At 38.2% G+C, this 17,740-nt stretch overlaps 1 protein-coding gene and 1 long non-coding RNA gene across 2 annotated transcripts in view; one reads left to right on the top strand and one right to left on the bottom strand.

The window, feature by feature from the left end:
• The window catches only part of LOC128666697 (gastrula zinc finger protein XlCGF7.1-like), a 79,713-nt gene extending 62,696 nt beyond the window's left edge, over positions 1-17,017 (bottom strand). Inside the window, exons 1-3 of the mRNA XM_053721437.1 lie at positions 16,949-17,017; positions 1,347-1,491; positions 1,022-1,102 (exon numbers count right to left, since the gene is read on the bottom strand). The gene's annotated coding sequence lies outside the window, so the exon portion shown is untranslated. The remainder of the gene's footprint in view (positions 1-1,021; positions 1,103-1,346; positions 1,492-16,948) is intronic.
• Positions 17,018-17,115: 98 nt separating this feature from the next.
• LOC128666698 (uncharacterized) overlaps positions 17,116-17,740 on the top strand; it is a 47,343-nt gene continuing 46,718 nt past the window's right edge. The window contains exon 1 of the long non-coding RNA XR_008403262.1: positions 17,116-17,174. This is a non-coding gene — a long non-coding RNA (uncharacterized LOC128666698). The remainder of the gene's footprint in view (positions 17,175-17,740) is intronic.

Genomic DNA, 17,740 nt, shown 5'->3' with positions numbered 1-17,740 from the left:
TAACAATAACTATTTAAAGTGAAGGTAATCTTTGAATGAAAGCCCGTTTTTTAAAAATACTATTAAAAACAGGGGCACTTTCATTCATCAAAGTTTACAAAGCAGCCGTTTTGATTAAAAACTTACCTTTTGTTTTCTTTTCACAGCCAGGGCAGCTTCCCCCACCCGGAGATCCTCTCTTCACACATCATTAATGACTAATCCGGCTTCCTCCAATCATGGCTTTCCCCCCTGGGGAGTCATTGCCTGAGGCCATGTCGTGATTGGAGGAAGCCGGATTAGTCATTGCTGACGTGTGAAGAGAGGATTTCCAGGAGAGGGAAGCTGCTCTGGCTGTGAAAAGAACAAAGTTAAGTTTTTAGTCAAAACGGCTTCTTTGTAAACTTTGATGAATGAAAGTGCCCCTGTTTGTAATAGCATTTTTATAAATCGGGCTTTCATTCATCACAGTTTACCTTCACTTTAATGTCACTAGTTATACCCCGTGTTTAAACTGCTTCTAACCATTTGTACATCTTTGTATTTAAAGGGACATGAAACACATTTTTTCTTTAATGATTCAGATAGAGCAGCGATTTTAAACAATTTTCTAATTTATTTTTAATATCAATTTGTCTCTTGGTATCTTTTGTTGAAAAGCAGGGACGTAATGCTTAGGAGCCGGACCATTTCCGATATCTCTTCAACACAGAATATCATATGAACAAAGCAAATTAGATAATGGAAGAGAACTGGAAACTTTTTTTTAAAATAGTATGTTCTGTCTGAATCACAAAGACAATGTTTGGTTTTTCATATCCCTTTAAACAGCAATACCAGTTTGTTTGGGGGGGGGGGTTATTAGTAACCCATTACAAATTAGGATGTTTTTTTCTTTTCAACAGAACAATTACTTTTAGAAACCTGCTTCCATTTGCATTAATACATAAATATGGTAAATATGATTACAGATTTTTGTAACATTTTTTCTGTAACATCTGAGAGAGGTGAGTCGCTTCATTTTAAGAATGTCTGTACTTACATATGAGAATATGGCAGCCGCTGAGCACCCAACGACACTGTGTGTGTATAACTGGTATCCCGTGGGTTAAATCTCACATATCTGTGTAATAAAAACATATAAGTGCTTATCAGTTACTGGTACTGTAACCCAACACATACATTAAAGTGTTGCCTGTCTATATATCAGGGCAGTTAAACTTTAAAAGAGCAGGTGTCATAATTGGTGACAATCCAATAAAACAAAATCTTGCTGCCTATGCACCGTGTTATACTACACTGCAGTGGGCGACAGAATGTGAGAGAACTAAGTCTTTATTATTTATTAATCCCACTCCCACCAATACCTTCATGGTCTGCAGCACGTCAGGTGTTAAGCTGGATTACAAAAGAGGCGCAAACGGTTTTGTGCTGGCGCATTCGTGTTTTTTACATCCCATTTTTATTCAGCTGATATTAAAATCCTTTCCACAATCTCAGAGCTTTGGTTTTCTGAAACAAAAAAAAAATAAATTAAAAATATAGTACAAAGAACAGTTACACTGCCTGATAAAAAACATGTAATATAAAGATTACACGAAAAAAGTTCTAAGGGCTCAAAGATATGAGGTCTCGGGTGTTAGAAAAAAAAAGAGGTTGCAAAGGGCTTTAATATAGAGACACATAAATATACATGTCTAAAGATGTATGGGTGTGTATATAGATATGGTTATATTATATATGTGTACGTAGTTAACATAGTAGATGAGGTTGAAAAAAGACCGAAATCCTTCAAGTTCAACCTATACAAATCTAATATACTTACAAAAAGCTCCAGTTAAAGGGTCATGAAACCCAATTTTTTTCAGATAGAGAATACAATTTTAAACAACTTTCTAATTTTACTTCTGTTATCTAATTTGTTTCAGTCTCTTGGTATCATTTGTTAAAGGAGCAGCAATGCACTAATGGTTTCTAAATGAACTTATGGGTGAGCCAATCACAATCGATATATATATATGCAACCACCAATCAACAGCTAGAACCTATGTTCTCTGCTGCTCCTGAGCTTGCCTAGATAAACCTTTCAGCAAAGGATAACAAGAGAAGGAAGCAAATTAAATAATAGAAGTAAATTGGAAAGTTGTTTAAAATTGTATTCTCAATCTGAATCATGAAAGAAAAATGTTGGGTTTCATGTCCCTTTAAGCTTAAATTAATCCCACTAAAAGGTGACCCATTTAACACAAGCAATCATATCCATGAATTCTGTTTCTAGCCAGAAATGTATCCAAATAATTTTGCTAATCTAAGGTATTGGCATTCACTACCTCCTTTGGTAATGAGTTCCACAATTATATTGCTCTTACAGTAAAAAAATGTTTCCGTTGCAGGAGATTAAATCTCCTTTCCTCCAACCTTAAAGGGACACTGTACCCAAATTTTTTCTTTCGTGATTTAGATAGAGCATGACATTTTAAGCAACTTTCTAATTTACTCCTATTATCACATTTTCTTCATTCTCTTGGTATCTTTATTTGAAATGCAAGAAAGTAACTTTAGATGCCGGCCCATTTTTGGTGATCAACCTGGGTTGTTCTTGCTGATTGGTGGATAAACTCATCCACCAATAACAAAGTGCTGTCCATAGTTCTGAATAAAAAAAAAGCTTAGATGTCTTCTTTTTAAAATAAAGATAGCAAGAGAACGAAGAAAAATTTATAATAGAAATAAATTAGAAAGTGGCTTAAAATTGCATGCTCTATCTGAATCATAAAAGAAAAAATTTGGGTTCAGTGTCCCTTTAAATTGTGACCTCTGGTCACAAACAATTTTCTTGGAATAAACAGAGCTTCTGCCATCTCTGTATATGGGCCTTGAATATATTTATATAAAGTAATCATGTCACCTCTTAAACGCCTTTTATCTAGAGAAAACAGACCCAGTTTGGCTAGCCTCTCCTCATAGGTTAAATTCTCCAATCCCCTTATTAGCTTTGTATACATATGCATTAATGTATATATATATATATATAGATAGATAGATAGATAGATAGATAGATAGATAGATAGATAGATATATGTATTTAGACATATATACAAATATAAATCATTAATATATATGTAAACATATATAAGCATATATATAAGTGCATTACAGCCCTTTGCCATTAAGCAGATAAAAACATGATAAAACATATTTATGCAATATTCATATTTAATAAAGTGTTTTATGTATTTACTGTAAATATTCGAAATTTGCTAAAGCAATATAATATTATAGAGGTTCCCTCTACCTCACACAGCCCCTCCCCAGGACCTTATATACAGATATATAATAGTATAGAGGTTCCCTCTACCTCACACAGCCCCTCCCCAGGACCTTATATACAGATATATAATATTATAGAGGTTCCCTCTGTCTCACACAAACAAAAACAGCCCCTCCCCAGTACCTTATATACAGATATATATATATATATATATATTATAGAAGTTCCCTCTATCTCACACAGCCCCTCCCCAGGACCTTATATACAGATATATAATATTATAGAGAGGTTCCCTCTGTCTCTCACACACACAGCCCCTCCCCAGTACCTTATATACAGATATATAATATTATAGAGAGGTTCCCTCTGTCTCTCACACACACAGCCCCTCCCCAGTACCTTATATACAGATATATACTATTATAGAGGTTCCCTCTGTCTCACACACACACAGCCCCCCCAGTACCTTATATACAGATATATAATATTATAGGGAGGTTCCCTCTGTCTCACACAGCCCCTCCCCAGTACCTTATATACAGATATATAATATTATTGAGAAATTCCATCTACCTCACATAGCCCCTCCCCAGTACCTTATATACAGATATATAATATTATAGAGAGGTTACTCTGTGTCTCACACACACACAGCCCATCCTCAGTACCTTATATACAGATCTATAATATTATATAGAGGTACCCTCTGTCTCACACACAGCCCCTCCGCAGTACCTTATATAAAGATATATAATATTATAGAGAGGTTCCCTCTGTCTCACACACACTCAGCCTCTCCCGCCCCCAGTACCTTATATACAGATATATAATATTATAGAAAGGTTACTATGTGTCACACACACAGCCCATCCTCAGTACCTTATATACAGATCTATAATATTATAGCGGTTCCCTCTGTATCACACACACAGCCCCTCCCCAGTACCTTATATACAGATATATACTATTATAGAGGTTCCCTCTGTCTCACACACACACAGCCCCTCCACAGTACCTTATATACAGATATATAATATTATAGAGATGTTCTCTCTGTCTCCCACACACACAGCGCCTCCCCAGTACTTTATATACAGATATATATATTATAGAGGTTCCCTCTGTCTCTCTCACACACAGCCCCTCCCCAGTACCTTATATACAGATATATAATATTATAGAGGTTCCCTCTGTCTCACACACACAGCCCCTCCCCAGTAATCATGTCACCTCTTAAACGCCTTTTATCTAGAGAAAACAGACCCAGTTTGGCTAGCCGCTCCTCATAGGTTAAATTCTCCAATCCCTTTATTAGCTTTGTATACATATGCATTAATGTATTTATATATATGTGTGTGTGTATATATATATATATATATATATATATATATATATATAGATAGATAGATAGATAGATAGATAGATATATGTATTTAGACATATATACAAATATAAATCATTAATATATATGTAAACATATATAAGCATATATATAAGTGCATTACAGCCCTTTGCCATTAAGCAGATAAAAACATGATAAAACATATTTATGCAATATTCATATTTAATAAAGTGTTTTATGTATTTACTGTAAATATTCGAAATTTGCTAAAGCAATATAATATTATAGAGGTTCCCTCTACCTCACACAGCCCCTCCCCAGGACCTTATATACAGATATATAATAGTATAGAGGTTCCCTCTACCTCACACAGCCCCTCCCCAGGACCTTATATACAGATATATAATATTATAGAGGTTCCCTCTGTCTCACACAAACAAAAACAGCCCCTCCCCAGTACCTTATATACAGATATATATATATATATATATTATAGAAGTTCCCTCTATCTCACACAGCCCCTCCCCAGGACCTTATATACAGATATATAATATTATAGAGAGGTTCCCTCTGTCTCTCACACACACAGCCCCTCCCCAGTACCTTATATACAGATATATAATATTATAGAGAGGTTCCCTCTGTCTCTCACACACACAGCCCCTCCCCAGTACCTTATATACAGATATATACTATTATAGAGGTTCCCTCTGTCTCACACACACACAGCCCCCCCAGTACCTTATATACAGATATATAATATTATAGGGAGGTTCCCTCTGTCTCACACAGCCCCTCCCCAGTACCTTATATACAGATATATAATATTATTGAGAAATTCCATCTACCTCACATAGCCCCTCCCCAGTACCTTATATACAGATATATAATATTATAGAGAGGTTACTCTGTGTCTCACACACACACAGCCCATCCTCAGTACCTTATATACAGATCTATAATATTATATAGAGGTACCCTCTGTCTCACACACAGCCCCTCCGCAGTACCTTATATAAAGATATATAATATTATAGAGAGGTTCCCTCTGTCTCACACACACTCAGCCTCTCCCGCCCCCAGTACCTTATATACAGATATATAATATTATAGAAAGGTTACTATGTGTCACACACACAGCCCATCCTCAGTACCTTATATACAGATCTATAATATTATAGCGGTTCCCTCTGTATCACACACACAGCCCCTCCCCAGTACCTTATATACAGATATATACTATTATAGAGGTTCCCTCTGTCTCACACACACACAGCCCCTCCACAGTACCTTATATACAGATATATAATATTATAGAGATGTTCTCTCTGTCTCCCACACACACAGCGCCTCCCCAGTACTTTATATACAGATATATATATTATAGAGGTTCCCTCTGTCTCTCTCACACACAGCCCCTCCCCAGTACCTTATATACAGATATATAATATTATAGAGGTTCCTCTGTCTCACACACACAGCCCCTCCCCAGTAATCATGTCACCTCTTAAACGCCTTTTATCTAGAGAAAACAGACCCAGTTTGGCTAGCCGCTCCTCATAGGTTAAATTCTCCAATCCCTTTATTAGCTTTGTATACATATGCATTAATGTATTTATATATATGTGTGTGTGTATATATATATATATATATATATATATATATATATAGATAGATAGATAGATAGATATATGTATTTAGACATATATACAAATATAAATCATTAATATATATGTAAACATATATAAGCATATATATAAGTGCATTACAGCCCTTTGCCATTAAGCAGATAAAAACATGATAAAACATATTTATGCAATATTCATATTTAATAAAGTGTTTTATGTATTTACTGTAAATATTCGAAATTTGCTAAAGCAATATAATATTATAGAGGTTCCCTCTACCTCACACAGCCCCTCCCCAGGACCTTATATACAGATATATAATAGTATAGAGGTTCCCTCTACCTCACACAGCCCCTCCCCAGGACCTTATATACAGATATATAATATTATAGAGGTTCCCTCTGTCTCACACAAACAAAAACAGCCCCTCCCCAGTACCTTATATACAGATATATATATATATATATTATAGAAGTTCCCTCTACCTCACACAGCCCCTCCCCAGGACCTTATATACAGATATATAATATTATAGAGAGGTTCCCTCTGTCTCTCACACACACAGCCCCTCCCCAGTACCTTATATACAGATATATAATATTATAGAGAGGTTCCCTCTGTCTCTCACACACACAGCCCCTCCCCAGTACCTTATATACAGATATATACTATTATAGAGGTTCCCTCTGTCTCACACACACACAGCCCCCCCAGTACCTTATATACAGATATATAATATTATAGGGAGGTTCCCTCTGTCTCACACAGCCCCTCCCCAGTACCTTATATACAGATATATAATATTATTGAGAAATTCCATCTACCTCACATAGCCCCTCCCCAGTACCTTATATACAGATATATAATATTATAGAGAGGTTACTCTGTGTCTCACACACACACAGCCCATCCTCAGTACCTTATATACAGATCTATAATATTATATAGAGGTACCCTCTGTCTCACACACAGCCCCTCCGCAGTACCTTATATAAAGATATATAATATTATAGAGAGGTTCCCTCTGTCTCACACACACTCAGCCTCTCCCGCCCCCAGTACCTTATATACAGATATATAATATTATAGAAAGGTTACTATGTGTCACACACACAGCCCATCCTCAGTACCTTATATACAGATCTATAATATTATAGCGGTTCCCTCTGTATCACACACACAGCCCCTCCCCAGTACCTTATATACAGATATATACTATTATAGAGGTTCCCTCTGTCTCACACACACACAGCCCCTCCACAGTACCTTATATACAGATATATAATATTATAGAGATGTTCTCTCTGTCTCCCACACACACAGCGCCTCCCCAGTACTTTATATACAGATATATATATTATAGAGGTTCCCTCTGTCTCTCTCACACACAGCCCCTCCCCAGTACCTTATATACAGATATATAATATTATAGAGGTTCCTCTGTCTCACACACACAGCCCCTCCCCAGTAATCATGTCACCTCTTAAACGCCTTTTATCTAGAGAAAACAGACCCAGTTTGGCTAGCCGCTCCTCATAGGTTAAATTCTCCAATCCCTTTATTAGCTTTGTATACATATGCATTAATGTATTTATATATATGTGTGTGTGTATATATATATATATATATATATATATATATATAGATAGATAGATAGATAGATAGATGTATTTAGACATATATACAAATATAAATCATTAATATATATGTAAACATATATAAGCATATATATAAGTGCATTACAGCCCTTTGCCATTAAGCAGATAAAAACATGATAAAACATATTTATGCAATATTCATATTTAATAAAGTGTTTTATGTATTTACTGTAAATATTCGAAATTTGCTAAAGCAATATAATATTATAGAGGTTCCCTCTACCTCACACAGCCCCTCCCCAGGACCTTATATACAGATATATAATAGTATAGAGGTTCCCTCTACCTCACACAGCCCCTCCCCAGGACCTTATATACAGATATATAATATTATAGAGGTTCCCTCTGTCTCACACAAACAAAAACAGCCCCTCCCCAGTACCTTATATACAGATATATATATATTATAGAGGTTCCATCTACCTCACACAGCCCCTCCCCAGGACCTTATATACAGATATATAATATTATAGAGAGGTTCCCTCTGTCTCTCACACACACAGCCCCTCCCCAGTACCTTATATACAGATATATAATATTATAGAGAGGTTCCCTCTGTCTCTCACACACACAGCCCCTCCCCAGTACCTTATATACAGATATATACTATTATAGAGGTTCCCTCTGTCTCACACACACACAGCCCCCCCAGTACCTTATATACAGATATATAATATTATAGGGAGGTTCCCTCTGTCTCACACAGCCCCTCCCCAGTACCTTATATACAGATATATAATATTATTGAGAAATTCCATCTACCTTACATAGCCCCTCCCCAGTACCTTATATACAGATATATAATATTATAGAGAGGTTACTCTGTGTCTCACACACACACAGCCCATCCTCAGTACCTTATATACAGATCTATAATATTATATAGAGGTACCCTCTGTCTCACACACAGCCCCTCCGCAGTACCTTATATACAGATATATAATATTATAGAGAGGTTCCCTCTGTCTCACACACACTCAGCCTCTCCCGCCCCCAGTACCTTATATACAGATATATAATATTATAGAAAGGTTACTATGTGTCACACACACAGCCCATCCTCAGTACCTTATATACAGATCTATAATATTATAGCGGTTCCCTCTGTATCACACACACAGCCCCTCCCCAGTACCTTATATACAGATATATACTATTATAGAGGTTCCCTCTGTCTCACACACACACAGCCCCTCCACAGTACCTTATATACAGATATATAATATTATAGAGATGTTCTCTCTGTCTCCCACACACACAGCGCCTCCCCAGTACTTTATATACAGATATATATATTATAGAGGTTCCCTCTGTCTCTCTCACACACAGCCCCTCCCCAGTACCTTATATACAGATATATAATATTACAGAGGTTCCCTCTGTCTCACACACACAGCCCCTCCCCAGTACCTTATATACAGATATATAATATTATAGAGAAGTTCCCTCTGTCTCACACACAGCCCCTCCGCAGTACCTTATATACAGATATATAATTTTATAGAGATTCCCTCTGTCTCTCACACACACAGCCACTCCCCAGTACCTTATATACAGATATATAATATTATAGGGAGGTTCACTCTGTCTCACACAGCCCCTCCCGAGTACCTTATATACAGATATATAATATTATAGAGAAATTCCATCTACTTCACACAGCCCCTCCCTAGTACCTTATATACAGATATATAATATTATAGAGAGGTTCCCTCTGTCTCACACACACACAGACCCTCCCCAGTATCTTATATACAGATATATAATATTAAATATAGAAAGGTTCCCTCTGTCTCACACACACAGCTCCTCCCCAGTCCCTTATATACAGATATATAATATTATACAGAGTTTCCCTCTGTCTCACACACACAGCTCCTCCCCAGTCCCTTATATACAGATATATAATATTATAGAGATGTTACCTCTGTCTCACACACAGCCCCTCCCCAGTACCTTATATACCTATATATATATATAATAAAATAGAGAGGTTCCCTCTGTCTTACACATACAGCCCCTCCCCAGTACCTTATATACAGATATATAATATTATAGAGGTTCCCTCTGTCTCACACACACAGTCCCTCCCCAGTACCGTATATACAGATATATAATATTATAGAGAGGTTCCCTCTGTCTCGCACACACACAGTCTCTCCCCAGTACCTTATATACAGATATATAATATTATAAAGAGGTTCCCTCGGTCACACACACAGCCCACCCCCAGTACCTTATACACAGATATATAATATTATAAAGGTTCCCTCTGTCTCAAACACAGCCCCTCCCCAGTACCTTATATACAGATATATAATATTATAGAGAGGTTACCTCTGTCTCACACACACAGCCCCTCCCCAGTATCTTATATACAGATATATAATATTATAGAGAGGTTCCCTCTGTCTCACACACACACACACCCTCCCCAGTATCTTATATACAGATATATAATATTAAATATAGAGAGGTTCACTCTGTCTCACACACACACACAGCCCTCCCCCCCAGTACCTTATATACAGATATATAATATTATAAAGAGGTCCCCTCTGTCTCGCACACACACAGCCCCTCCCCAGTAGCATATATACAGATATATAATATTATAGAGAGGTTCCCTCTGTCTCACACACACAGCCCCTCCCCAGTACCTTATATACAGATATATAATATTATAGCGAGGTTCCCTCTGTCTCTCACACACACAGCCCCTCCCCAGTACCTTATATACAGATATACTGTATAATATTATAGAGAGGTTCCCTCTGTATCACACACACAGCCCCTCCCCAGTACCTTATATACAGATATATACTATTATAGAGGTTCCCTCTGTCTCACACACACACAGCCCCCCCCCCCAGTACCTTATATACAGATATATAATATTATAGGGAGATTCCCTCTGTCTCACACAGCCCCTCCCCAGTACCTTATATACAGATATATAATATTATTGAGAAATTCCATCTACCTCACATAGCCCCTCCCCAGTACCTTATATACAGATATATAATATTATAGAGAGGTTACTCTGTGTCTCACACACACACACACAGCCCATCCTCAGTACCTTATATACAGATCTATAATATTATATAGAGGTACCCTCTGTCTCACACACAGCCCCTCCGCAGTACCTTATATACAGATATATAATATTATAGAGAGGTTCCCTCTGTCTCACACACACTCAGCCTCTCCCGCCCCCAGTACCTTATATACAGATATATAATATTATAGAAAGGTTACTATGTGTCACACACACAGCCCATCCTCAGTACCTTATATACAGATCTATAATATTATAGCGGTTCCCTCTGTATCACACACACAGCCCCTCCCCAGTACCTTATATACAGATATATACTATTATTGAGGTTCCCTCTGTCTCACACACACACAGCCCCTCCACAGTACCTTATATACAGATATATAATATTATAGAGATGTTCTCTCTGTCTCCCACACACACAGCGCCTCCCCAGTACTTTATATACAGATATATATATTATAGAGGTTCCCTCTGTCTCTCTCACACACAGCCCCTCCCCAGTACCTTATATACAGATATATAATATTATAGAGGTTCCCTCTGTCTCACACACACAGCCCCTCCCCAGTACCTTATATACAGATATATAATATTATAGAGAGGTTCCCTCTGTCTCACACACACACACCCTCCCCAGTACCTTATATACAGATATACAATATTATAGAGGTTCCCTCTGTCTCACACACACACACCCTCCCCAGTACCTTATATACAGATATACAATATTATAGAGGTTCCCTCTGTCTCTCACACACACAGCCCCCCCAGTACCTTATATACAGATATATAATATTATAGGGAGGTTCCCTCTGTCTCACACAGCCCCTCCCCAGTACCTTATATACAGATATATAATATTATTGAGAAATTCCATCTACCTTACATAGCCTCTCCCCAGTACATTACATACAGATATATAATATTATAGAGAGGTCTAATCTGTTTCACACACATGCAGCCCCTCCCCATTACCTTATATACAGATATATGATATTATAGAGAGATTCCCTCTGTCTCACACACACAGCCCCTCCCCAGTACCTTATATACAGATATATAATATTATAGAGAGGTTCCCTCTGTCTCACACACACACAGCCCCTCCCCAGTACCTTATATACATATATATAATATTATAGGGAGGTTCCCTCTGTCTCACACAGCCCCTCCCCAGTACCTTATATACAGATATATAATATTATTGAGAAATTCCATCTACCTCACATAGCCCCTCCCCAGTACCTTATATACAGATATATAATATTATAGAGAGGTTACTCTGTGTCACACACACACAGCCCATCCTCAGTACCTTATATACAGATCTATAATATTATAGAGGTACCCTCTGTCTCACACACAGCCCCTTCGCAGTACCTTATATACAGATATATAATATTATAGAGAGGTTCCCTCTGTCTCACACACACTCAGCCTCTCCCGCCCCCAGTACCTTATATACAGATATATAATATTATAGAAAGGTTACTCTGTGTCACACACACACAGCCCATCCTCAGTACCTTATATACAGATCTATAATATTATAGCGGTACCCTCTGTCTCACAAACACAGCCCCTCCACAGTACCTTATATACAGACATATAATATTATAGAGAGGTTCCCTCTGTCACACCCAGCCCCTCCCCAGTACCTTGCATACAGATATATATTATTATAGAGAGGCTCCCTCTGTCTCACACACACATACAGCCCATTCCCCAGAACCTTATATACAGATATATATATAATATTATAGAGAGGTTGTCTCTAAATTACACACACAGCCCCTCCCCAGTACCTTATACACAGATATATAATATTATAGAGAAGTTCCCTCTGTCTCACACACACAGCACCTTCCCAGTACTTTATATACAGATATATAATATAGAGAGGTTTCACTGTCTCACACACACACACAGCCCCTCCCTGTACCTTATATACAGATATATAATATTATAGAGGGGTTTCCTCTGCCTCACACACACAGCCCCTCATCAGTACCTTATATACAGATATATAATATTATAGAGAGTTTCCCTCTGTCTCACACACACACAGCCTCTCCCGCCCCCAGTACCTTATATACAGATATATAATATTATAGAGAGGTTACTCTGTGTCATACACACACAGCCCATCCTCAGTACCTTATATACAGATCTATATTATAGAGGTTCACTCTGTCTCACACACAGCCCCTCCGCAGTACCTTATATACAGATATATAATTTTATAGAGATTCCCTCTGTCTCTCACACACACAGCCACTCCCCAGTACCTTATATACAGATATATAATATTATAGGGAGGTTCACTCTGTCTCACACAGCCCCTCCCGAGTACCTTATATACAGATATATATTATAGAGAAATTCCATCTACTTCACACAGCCCCTCCCTAGTACCTTATATACAGATATATAATATTATAGAGAGGTTCCCTCTGTCTCACACACACACAGACCCTCCCCAGTATCTTATATGCAGATATATAATATTAAATATAGAAAGGTTCCCTCTGTCTCACACACACAGCTCCTCCCCAGTCCCTTATATACAGATATATAATATTATACAGAGGTTCCCTCTGTCTCACACACACAGCTCCTCCCCAGTCCCTTATATACAGATATATAATATTATAGAGATGTTACCTCTGTCTCACACACAGCCCCTCCCCAGTACCTTATATACCTATATATATAATAAAATAGAGAGGTTCCCTCTGTCTTACACACACAGCCCCTCCCCAGTACCTTATATACAGATATATAATATTATAGAGAGGTTCCCTCTGTCTCACACACACAGTCCCTCCCCAGTACCGTATATACAGATATATAATATTATAGAGAGGTTCCCTCTGTCTCACACACACAGTCCCTCCCCAGTACCGTATATACAGATATATAATATTATAAAGAGGTTCCCTCGGTCACACACACAGCCCACCCCCAGTACCTTATACACAGATATATAATATTATAAAGGTTCCCTCTGTCTCAAACACAGCCCCTCCCCAGTACCTTATATACAGATATATAATATTATAGAGAGGTTACCTCTATCTCACACACACAGACACACACACACACACACCCTCCCCAGTATCTTATATACAGATATATAATATTAAATATAGAGAGGTTCCCTCTGTCTCACACACACACACACACACACAGAGCCCCTTCCCAGTACCTTATATACAGATATATAATATTATACAGAGGTTCCCTCTGTCTCACACACACACAGCCCTCCCCCCCAGTACCTTATATACAGATATATAATATTATAAAGAGGTCCCCTCTGTCTCGCACACACACAGCCCCTCCCCAGTAGCATATATACAGATATATAAAATTATAGAGAGGTTCCCTCTGTCTCACACACACACAGCCCTCCCCCCCAGTACCTTATATACAGATATATAATATTATAAAGAGGTCCCCTCTGTCTCGCACACACACAGCCCCTCCCCAGTAGCATATATACAGATATATAAAATTATAGAGAGGTTCCCTCTGTCTCACACACACAGCCCCTCCCCAGTACCTTATATACAGATATATAATATTATAGCGAGGTTCCCTCTGTCTGTCACACACACAGCCCCTCATCAGTACCTTATATACAGATATATAATATTATAGAGAGGTTCCCTCTGTCTCACACACACACAACCCCTCCCCAGTACCTTATATACAGATATATATTATTATAGAGGTTCCCTCTGTCTCTCACACACACAGCCCCTCCCCAGTACCTTATATACAGATATATAATATTATAGAGAAATTCCATCTACCTCACACAGTCCCTCCCCAGTACCTTATATACAGATATATAATATTATAGAGAGGTTCCCTCTGTCTAACACACACACAGCCTCTCCCCTGTACCTTATATACAGATATATAATATTATAGAGAGGTTCCCTCTGTCTTACACACACAGCCTCTCCCCTGTACTTTATAAACAGATATATAATATTATAGAGAGGTTCCCTCTGTCTCACACACACAGCTCCTCCCCAGTCCCTTATATACAGATATATAATATTATAGAGATGTTACCTCGGTCTCACACACAGCCCCTACCCAGTACCTTATATACATATATATAATATTATAGAGAGGTTCCCTCTGTCTCACACACACAGCCCCTCCCCAGTACCGTATATACAGATATATAATATTATAGAGGTTTCCTCTGTCTCAAACACAGCCCCTCCCCAGTACCTTATATACAGATATATAATATTATAGAGAGGTTACCTCTGTCTCACACACACACAGCCCCTCCCCAGTACCTTATATACAGATATATAATATTATAGAGAGGTTCCCTCTGTCTCACACCCCCCCCCTCCCCAGTATCTTATATACAGATATATAATATTAAATATAGAGAGGTTCCCTCTGTCTCACACACACACACAGAGCCCCTTCCCAGTACCTTATATACAGATATATAATATTATACAGAGGTCCCCTCTGTCTCACACACACACACAGCCCTCCCCCCCAGTACCTTATATACAGATATATAATATTATAGAGAGGTCCCCTCTGTCTCGCACACACACAGCCCCTCCCCAGTAGCATATATACAGATATATAATATTATAGAAAGGTTCCCTCTGTCTCACACACACAGCCCCTCCCCAGTACCTTATATACAGATATATAATATTATAGAGAGGTTCCCTCTGTCTCTCACACACAGAGCCCCTCATCAGTACCTTATATACAGATATATAATATTATAGAGAGGTTCCCTCTGTCTAACACACACACAGCCTTTCCCATGTACCTTATATACAGATATATAATATTATAGAGAGGTTCCCTCTGTCTTACACACACAGCCTCTCCCCTGTACCTTATATACAGATATATAATATTATAGAGAGGTTCCCTCTGTCTCACACACACAGCCCCTCCCCAGTACCTTATATACAGATATATATTATTATAGAGGATACCTCTGTCTCTCACACACACAGCCCCTCCCCAGTACCTTATATACAGATATATAATATTATAGGGAGGTTCCCTCTGTCTCACACAGCCCCTCCCCAGTACCTTATATACAGATATATAATATTATAGAGAGGTTCCCTCTGTCTAACACACACACAGCCTCTCCCCTGTACCTTATATACAGATATATAATATTATAGAGAGGTTCCCTCTGTCTCACACACACACCCAGCCCCTCCCCAGTACCTTATATACAGATATATATTATTATAGAGGTTCCCTCTGTCTCTCACACACACAGCCCCTCCCCAGTACCTTATATACAGATATATAATATTATAGGGAGGTTCTCTCTGTCTCACACAGCCCCTCCCCAGTACCTTATATACAGATATATAATATTATAGAGAAATTCCATCTACTTCACACAGCCCCTCCCCAGTACCTTAAATACATATATATATTATAGAGAGGTTCCCTCTGTCTCACACAGCCCCTCCCCAATACCTTATACAGTATACAGATATATAATATTATAGAGAGGTTCCCTCTGTCTCACACACAGCCCTTCCCCAGTACCTTATATACAGATATATAATATTATAGAGAGGTTCCCTCTGTCTCACACACAGAGCCCCTCCCCAGTATCTTATATACAGATATATATTATAGAGAGGTTCCCTCTGTCTCTCACACACAGCCCCTCTCCAGTACCTTATATACAAATATATAATATTATAGAGAGATTCCCTCTGCTGTCTCAGATACACATAGCCTCTCCCCTGTACCTTATATATAGATATATAATATTATAGAGAGGTTCCCTCTGTCTCACACACACAGCCCCTCCCCAGTACCTTATATACAGGTAAAATATTATAGAGAGGTTCCTTCTGTCTCACACACACAGCCCCTCCCCAGTACCTTATATAAAGATATATAATATTATAGAGAGGGTGTCTCTGTATTTCACACACAGACATATTCAGTACAGTATACACCGGTATTTACCACAATATAAATGGGGGCTTTGTTCATGGTTACCGTTGAGAACAGAGACTGGGCTAGTTCCCATCCAACTAAAGAACCCGTGATGTCATAAATCACATGACTGCTGTGGCCAAGGGTAAAGAGGCTGCTTTGTAATTATTGGTCTTTTGGTGTATTGGGAACAAGGTGTTCTCTATAGGTGCTAGGTATCTAAAGGCGCGTGCATGTGGTAATATCTCTGTATAAGGTACTGCAATATGTATCTATATATTACGTGTATCATTTACTGGTGGAGGGAACCTCTGTATAATATTTTACAATAATACATACCTGTGTATTAGGTACAGGGTAAGGGGCGCTGTGCAGGGGCGTCATAAGGTTGGTGTCTCCCTTATCTACACAAGTGAGGGGCTGTGTGTAGTAATAATCTGTATATAGTTCCTGGGCTGTATGTACTAATAATCTGTATATAGTGCAGTGTCTGTATGTAAAATAACCTATATATAGTGCCTGGGCTGTATGTACTAATAATCTGTATATAGTGCCTGGGCTGTGTGTACTAATAATCTGTATATAGTGCAGGGTCTGTATGTACTAATGACCTGTATATAGTGCCTGGGCTTTATGTACTAATAATCTGTATATAGTGCAGGGCTGTATGTACTAATAATCTGTATATAGTGCAGGGGCTGTATGTACTAATAATCTGTATATAGTGCAGGGGCTGTATGTACTAATAATCTGTATATAGTGCAGGGGCTGTATGTACTAATAATCTGTATATAGTGCGGGGCTGTATGTACTAATAATCTG

Source organism: Bombina bombina, chromosome 7, assembly GCF_027579735.1.
Source record: "Bombina bombina isolate aBomBom1 chromosome 7, aBomBom1.pri, whole genome shotgun sequence".
Lineage (NCBI taxonomy): Eukaryota > Metazoa > Chordata > Amphibia > Anura > Bombinatoridae > Bombina > Bombina bombina.
Note: the sequence above shows the minus strand (reverse complement) of the source record. Positions and strands in the feature narration are given on the sequence as shown.